This window comes from Tupaia chinensis, unplaced genomic scaffold, assembly GCF_000334495.1.
Source record: "Tupaia chinensis unplaced genomic scaffold, TupChi_1.0 Scaffold000101_1, whole genome shotgun sequence".
Classification (NCBI taxonomy): domain Eukaryota; kingdom Metazoa; phylum Chordata; class Mammalia; order Scandentia; family Tupaiidae; genus Tupaia; species Tupaia belangeri.
In genome coordinates, this window is record NW_006159565.1 from 3401170 (window position 1) to 3408684 (window position 7515).

The window sequence follows — 7515 nt, forward strand, 5'->3', positions numbered from 1 at the left end:
GAATGCTCTAAAAGTAAGTGTTTTAAGGGAAAGAAAGCACACACTGCCACTTCTCTTGCAAGCTAGACTGGAACTGGAATGTCTCACTTCTCAGATTCAAGGGAGGAGAAGAACAGACTCACCCTCTTCATGGGAGAATTACATGTATGTTAGGCAAGTGGAAACTGAGCAGCGCATGTGAGACCAGCTTCCACATCTACCTTGGCTGTACATGAACCTGCCTGAGTGACTTCGCCTGCGTGGTGAAACACTGAGGCCAGGGCCTCCCAGAGATCACTGTGCTAGGTAATCTGGAGGGTGGCTTGGGTGTCATATTTAAAAGCTCCCTAGGTAATTCTAAAGCACAGCTGTTGTTGAGAACCATTGGTTTAAATCTACCCTGAAAAAAAAAGGGGCACAGGAAGGAAAAGAATTTAGGATTTTGTCCATGAGGCTTGGGAGGTTCCTAATGAGACATTGAGGGTCTCTGCTTCTCTCTCTTCTCCATGTTGGTTTGGTCCCCATGGGACTTTCTGGATGTAGTTAGCTCAGGTGCTGGAATAGATTGGCATGGAAGCCAAGGTGGAACAGTTTTTATTAAGTGTGGATGGGGCTGGCAGAATTTATAACACTACTTAGGTATCGCCTTAATCCCAGGCTTTTGATCTGAAATTGGTAGTTTGGCCACGTTCCCCCATTGCCTTCCCTAGGAGTTAACTTGTGTCAGAACATGATGTAAATTCCAACAAAAATGCCAGAAGTCCCATTGTTAGAGCATTTCTGGTCAGCCAGGCTACCGATAGTTAATATACCTTTCCCCCAACTGGGCAGTGCCTGGAAGAAGGTTGCAAACACTTTCATTTCAGGAGCATGCTCATGAATATTCATGGTTCTGCTTACTGGCTTCACATATTAGAAAATACTATTTATTCCTAAGGCTAATGAGCTCTTAAATTTTCTTTGTGCTGAAGAAAATGGTTTTCTTTTTCTGGATAATTTATTTTTGGTACCTGTCCATTTCCTGGAAGGGACCTTTTAAGACCCTGGACACATTTCAAGAGCAGAGAGGAACTGTAAAGAATCCTCCACACAGAGAAGCCCAGTGACAACATTAATGAAGGCTGCACCAAGAGGCTAGGAGGCAGTCGGGTGAGAAGGTAGCTTTGAGCCCAGTTCCCAGGAAGATCCATGTCTACTGAGAGCCCCGTATGCAAAACCCTGTGAAATGCATAGAGCCATGCAATGGAGTACACATATGGCAACGTGAATGTGAATAATACATAACTGGAATGTGAGGCTTTGGGGCATCTTGTCCAATGACCTATGAGACACTGGAATTCCTCCTGTTATTTCTCTGCTGAAGCAGCACAGAAAAGAAGGGCTGTTTGCTCTCTTTCTCTTGCCTTCGCTCAGTTCTGGCTTTCAGATAGGTCTTCCTTACACCTATCCATATGTTCTCTCTCTGTCACCCTACACCGTGAACCACTCATTGGCTCTTGGCTCTCTGCCAGTCCTCTGTGCTCTGCCCTCTGCCAAAGGAGCTGGAACCCTGCAGGTGGCATTTCCCAGGTTCTCTTGCCAGCTGGCTTCTGCTTAGATTCAGTCAATGAGAGATGTTGGAGAGATACTGGAAGGCAGCAGAACTGGAAGCTGATCTTGTTCTTTTCTCTTTCCCACTGACCATCCAGCAAAAGGAGTGACGAGTACAGGTTCCTAGGTTTCTTCTCCAACAGCTTCAGTGGTCCAGCAACGGATGCCTTTAGCTTATCTCATTCCCCCTATTGTTTCTCCAGCCCCAAAGATGATCATGGCTGCCTGCAGTTATTCATTTTTGGGTGGCTTTTCCCTATTTGTACCTCCAGTTCTTCTAATGCTTTTAAAACCACTTTCCTGTGTTAAATTCTTTCCGTTTGACATATTTAAAGAGATGTATCTCATGGTTTGAGATAGCGCCATAGTTTGGCTAATGGTTTAACTCCTAAAGGTTTATGTTCTGGAAGCTTGGTCCCCAGTGTAATGTTTTTGGACGGTGCTGTGACCTTTAAGAAATTTTCAAGATCTTCAAGAGATGGAGCCTAGTGGGAGGTACTCCAGTCAGTTGGGAATGTGGGAGGGACAAAAAGAGAAAGTAGGAATTCCATTTCCTCTCTCTTGTCAGGTTCCTGCCCTCCTCTCTGTTCCTGTCAGCCATGCTGTGATGTAGCACCATGGGTTAGTCAGATGTTGGCCCCATAACTTTGGCCTTCCTAGCCACCAGAATTGGGAGCCAAATAAACCTCTGTTCTTCATAAATAATTCAATATCAAGCATTTTTTTGACAACACAATAATGAACCAAGACAAATAGTATTAGGAAATTACTAGAGTTTTGTAAAGATTTTTGTCTCTTGGTCCAGCCTGGTGGCACAGTTAGTAGCAAACTGATCTATAGTGCTGAAAACCACTGGCTATAGGTTCAGACTCCTGGGTTGACCTGAGAACATACAGAACATAATGATTATCTGTTCAGGATCCTGATGAGTTGGAGGGCTGTAGGAGGGGGATTGTGGTGTGATAAATCCTGTTAGGGTCTCTCTCTCTCTCTCATATGAATAAAGCTTTGAAAAGAATCTATGGCTTTTTCCAGATGACAACAAATATTTGAGCACAGCTCTCCTGTCCTCTTCCAGTGTTCTCTTTATCATGACAAATTTCTTCAGCCCTCTAGCAAGTACCTCTTATCGCATCATGTAGTTTCCAAGTCTGTCTTCATCCTGGCCTCTCCACTCTGAGCACACTTCATTTGGCTACTGCTTACTTTAAGTGGTTCCCACAGCTGGAGAGGGGGCCCTAGTTATTGTCAATCCAGGACAAGGACAGCAGGACTTTCTTTTCCCTCTGTCTCAGTTGTGCTATGGTTTGGATAATGATTTTCATGGGACTAACCTGTCTTCACAAGCAACTTGAGATACTACAACAAAATACTATGGACTGTGTAGCTTAAATAACAGATTTTATTTCTCACAATTATGGAGGCTGGGAAGTCCGAGGTCAAGGTGTCTGCTAATTTGGTTCCTAGTGATGGTTCTCTTCCTTTCTTGTAGATGGACTGCCTTATTGCGGTCTCCACATGGTGGAGAAAAAGATCCTGTGTCTCCTCTTTATGTAGTAGTAGTTAATCCCATCATGAGGGTTCCATTCTTAGGACTTCATCTTACCCTACCATCTATTTTGTATTTTTCTGGACTCTGCTTTTGCAGTCTGATTCTATATCAGAAAGTCACTTGACACTAATTGTTGATTGCTCAGACCTCCTGTCTAATCACCTCCCAAATATCTCACCTCCAAACACCATCAATTGGGGAACATACAAATTTAGGGAGACACAGATACTGGGAGTCCACACACTTATGATCCTGTTGGAGCTTGGTGGTCACTCAACATGTCTAACACTCCTAACTACCCCCATATGTCTTTGTCAGTGTGTTCTTTATTTGCTTTGCTAGAAGGTATGTGAGCTTGCTGGAGACAGGCAGAAACAGAGAGAGAGAAGAAAGCACCCCCCAGGGGAATGGTCCCTTCTCCATGTCTCCCTCCTTTTGGGATTTTGAGCACACATGCACATGTGCCCAGTGAATTTCTCTGGATCATGGGCACATGATTATTCATATCTGGGTCTAGTACTTGAACCGTGGGGTTAGCCATGTGGGATCTGACCTCCTTAACTACTAGACCAAGAAGCAAGCCCTGCTTTGTGTTTGTTTGTTTGTTTTGTTTGTTTATTTTTGTGAGGTTGTGAGCCTTCTGCTTCTGTCTCCCAGTTGGGACCCAGCTGGTTTTTCTTAGCCAGGGTCTCACTATGCTGTCCAGGCCAGCCTCAAACTCACAAGCCTTCCTCAGCCTCTCTAAGTCTCTGGTATTACAGATGCATACCACTCACCTTTAGGTTGGACTGGGCAATGAACCTAGGCCTCCCATGTGACTCTAACCTGTGGGGCACAGCCCCAGTGTGTGTCACCATGGTTGGGCCTGTCAATGTGCTCTTGATAAATCTGTGCTTTACCATCTCACACTTGTGTAGATGTTTTTGTTTGTTTCCATTTGGTGTCCTAACTCTAGGTTTTATATATGATACTTTTTTCATTAAAAATTATTTTATTGCCAAGAGGTACATGCATTTGTTGGGCAAACGGGAAGAATCCCTCAATATCTCAGTATGACACGCTCATGTCCCAATCCTTGTCCCTCCATTTTTCCATCCCATCAGGATTTGGGGCACATGTGTACATGTGCTTGGAATGTTTTTCAAGCCACCAAGGCTGGGATACGAATCACAGTGGGTTATGCGGGGTCTGGCTCTCTAAGCAGAGTGCTTAACCTCTGTGCTATGGAGCTGGCCCTCCAGGCCATTGCACTAACTCCCACTGACCTGCACGGTGATCAAGTCAATCCGTTGCTCACAGGGCTCATGGCGGCACCTCAGTCGATTGCTCAGCACACTTGCTCTTCCTGCTGGCTGCCTGCCTCCTGCACATTCATCAAGCGTGACCTCTACTTTATCGTTTTGGCCACTGACTTAAGATTACTGAATGGCACCTGGCAGTCCCTAAGCTGCCCACTCAATAAGCACTCTCTGTTCTGTTCATCTCACCATTAAACCCTGATCTGGGTTGGGGGTACCGGCAGTGAGCCCTTCTTCTGGAGGCGTGTAACTGCCCTGCTGCCCTTCACCAGAGACAGCTCTGTTTTGACTCCCCAGGGGCAGCTGGGGCAGGAACCCAGGTCAGGCCAAAAGGAAGTCTACTAGATGCTTTCTGGAAGACTCTCCCTCCCTGATAAAAGGATGGGCTAGGGGCCAGACAGTGGTGCAGTGAGAATGTAGCTGGATCCTCATGAGATAGGTCTTGGGTTTGTGTCCCAGGACCTCTCTGAGCATGCTGGGGATGCAGATGCCCATGACCTGGACTGGCTGAGACTGGGTATGGATCATGGCATGAAGACCGTATTGGAGGTGTCTGTCTCTCCCTCTCTCTCCTCCTCTCTCTGTCTTGGAAGGAAATAATTACTTTTGAGCTGTTCTTTATAAAGGAAGAGCTGTCTTAGTTTGTCTCCCCTCCCCCCCATCCTGCACAACTCTCCTTCTTCCCATGGCATTCTTTGAAACAGGAATTACAGGGCAGGGAGCTTTCGAAGACTGTAATTCCAGGGAAGACTGGTAGAGGAGCAGGAAGTGAGATGTTGAAGGAAAGGTCAATAACAAAGTGTACTTTATAGAACAGGTGCTAGCCGGTGACTGGGGCCTAATCATTATAAGCACTTTGGGAAAGGGTGTAAAGCAGCGTCCTTGGAATTACCCTCTCAGAGGGATGAGTAGTTTAAGTTACCTATGTACCAACTCCCCCTCAGGTACTGGTTAGGGCTTTCTCTGAAGGGATATGAATTCTTTGGCACTTCCTGCCTGAATCTCATGGGCAGAGCAGTCATCCACGGATTTAAGAAAAAGCTTCTGGTAAAGGTCAACTGGAACTCACAGAAATCATGAAATGGAGGGATAGAGAGGATCTCCTCTACCATCTGCTGTAATGTTCCTTCCCCACTGCTTTCTGTAGGAAGGATGGAAAAATACGTGCTCCTTCCTGATGTCACTGGACAGCTACATCCACACTGTGACTTCCACAACGGTCTTATTTTATTAAATAATTGTCTTTTTTGTTTGTTTGTTAGTTTTTTTGTTTGTTTGCTTGTTTTAAAGCAACCATTACTAGATGCCCTGTTACTTGTGTTAAATAAAAATTACTGGAGGCTATTGATTTGGATTAAGCTCCTGCACTAGCCCCCAACAGACCAAAAGTCAAAATGGAGTCACTCATGTCTCCGTGTGATCAAGCCAAAACTAAGTTCTCTGGTCTTCTGAGAAATCAGGAGCAAGAAAGAGAAGAGCCTTGTTTTCCTGAGCAGGTTAGTCTCAATCAGCATGATAATGAAATTCCTGGAAGTTACCTGAGTTACTTAATCAGCTGTTTTTCTATTGTTCTGTCTCTCTGTCCCTGCCTTTCAAGGAAAATAAATATGAACCACCAACCCCTCTTTGTTCTTTCGTTTCTGCTTCTTTCGCCTTTCTCTGTCTCTGAAACTAAACTTCTCTGCCCAGTTTATTGGCACAGTCATTCTATCTTATGGAATGAAATGTGGTCTGACTCTGAAATCACAAATAAAACCAATTAAGATATTTAAATCGTTGTAGTTTTGTCTTTCGACAGTTAATAGTTAAGTCAATTCCATTTGAAACAGAGTTTTGAGATGAAGGGAGGAGGTCAAGGTGCAGTCAGCCCAAGCATTCCCCAGAAAGCACCCTCCTGCAAGTAGATCCTTGCCTCAGGGTTTGCTGGGAGGGAACACCAAGTAAAACACAAGCTTTAAATAAATGTTTGCTAATAAATAGATGGATAGGGTAACTGAATGGATATAGGGACCTGTGTAGCTTCCATCTCTTCATGTTAAGTCATTGATTAAATTCTTATCCCTTGTGACTAAAGATCTATTTTTTTTTTCTGTATTCTCTGCTTTTGCAGTCTGATTCCATATTAGAAAGTCACTTGACACTAATTATTGATTTTTCAGACCTTCTGTCTGCTGTTCTGCAATTGTTTAAAGGTCACTAATAAAGCCTTGGCCAATTTATTAATAGTTGTAGCTATTTTTGCTTCTACTAGCAGCAGCTTAACTCTGTGTAATGCTGGAAATGAAGTGACACTGTTTTCTTTCTTTCTTTTCTTCTTCTTCCTTTTTTTTTTTTTTTTTTAAGAGAGGTTTTTGGTATTGGGTGCACTTGTTCACCAAAGAGACAGAGAGAAATGTAGAGACAGAAAGCAAGAAATCAACCCCTGGGGGGGATGGCCATGACACAACCACTTCTCCTCTGTTCTCTTGGGATTTTGGGCACATATGCACACACGCCTGTCCTGAATTTTAAACTGCGGGGTCTGGGACTTGAACCATGATGGACTATGTGGAAGTCCAGCAATGTAACTATTACACTATCTACTGATCCTGAGATAGTGTTTTCTTCTAGTACCATCAGTAGAGAGTTGGTGAAGAGGGACGGAGTGAGGCGGAACAGCTTGGCTTCTGTCAGGAAAAGCAATCTTTCCAGGTAGACATCCTCTTCTTAGGACCCTTTTGGATGCAAGTTGCAGAAATCTGACTCAGTTAAGCCAGAAAGGAATGTCTTGGCAAAGGGAAATGGTGGCAGGTGTAGCTGGAGCCAGTGGCTCTGATGATGTGGGCACGCCACCAGCCCCCATCTCATCTTGTCCCTACTGCAAGCTCTGTTTGCATGGGAGACAAAATGCTAGACATCTCTGGACCCATCCTCCTCCTTCCTAATCCTGCTTTGCAAGCACCCTTAACTGGTCTCTCCCAGGATCCCAGATCAGTCTCAACAAAGACTCTGATTGGGCTTTCCTGAGCCAATCACAGTGACCAGGAAGATGGACTATTCTGATTAGTTATTCTGGGTCACGTGCCTATTGCAGTGGGGTGAGGGAGATGGAGGTAG